This window comes from Etheostoma spectabile, chromosome 4 (genome assembly GCF_008692095.1).
Source record: "Etheostoma spectabile isolate EspeVRDwgs_2016 chromosome 4, UIUC_Espe_1.0, whole genome shotgun sequence".
In the NCBI taxonomy this organism is placed as follows: Eukaryota; Metazoa; Chordata; class Actinopteri; order Perciformes; family Percidae; genus Etheostoma; species Etheostoma spectabile.
In genome coordinates, this window is record NC_045736.1 from 3,651,635 (window position 1) to 3,652,189 (window position 555).

Consider the following 555-nt stretch of genomic DNA (forward strand, 5'->3'; position numbering starts at 1 on the left):
TTGTACTGGGCAGCTTCCAGGTATGAATGTGTGTAACTGTGGGAATGTGATCAGGGCGTTCCTGCAAATGAGAGGCTTCCTATCAGTAAACCTTCCCTGAATAAATAAAGGTTAAATTCAGAATACTTCCATCCATAAAATAAACCAAACTTCAATCAACTTATTATATATTTATATATTATATCTAAAACCCATTACTGATGGCTTAAAGAACATGTGGTGGGGAATTGAAATTCTCTTGAGATTGTTCAGTTTTAAACCGGTGTGCCAGAGATCTTTTCCCAATCAGTTTAGTGCTAAGGGTAACTCTACGTTGAGATAGATTCTTGTCCTCTTAATGAAGGGTTGTAAATCAGCAAACAAATGAAAAACGTTTAACTACTTTCTATAAAAAAGACAGAGTTTAGGTTGCATAACAGTTAAGACATTGCTGGGCCTTTTTAACAACCAAGTCCATCATTAAACACAGTTCCTAAGTATTTAGTCTAGCTAATCTAAACAATTATGCCTTGACTAATTCTGAGAACACACTTTTTTAGTTTCTTTGGCATGCTG

The 555-nt window shown here is 35.1% G+C and overlaps 1 protein-coding gene across 2 annotated transcripts in view; it reads left to right on the top strand.

Annotated features, from left to right (window-relative positions):
• The window catches only part of ube2f (ubiquitin-conjugating enzyme E2F (putative)), a 51,292-nt gene that overhangs the window by 45,281 nt on the left and 5,456 nt on the right, over window positions 1-555 (top strand). The window lies entirely within an intron of this gene.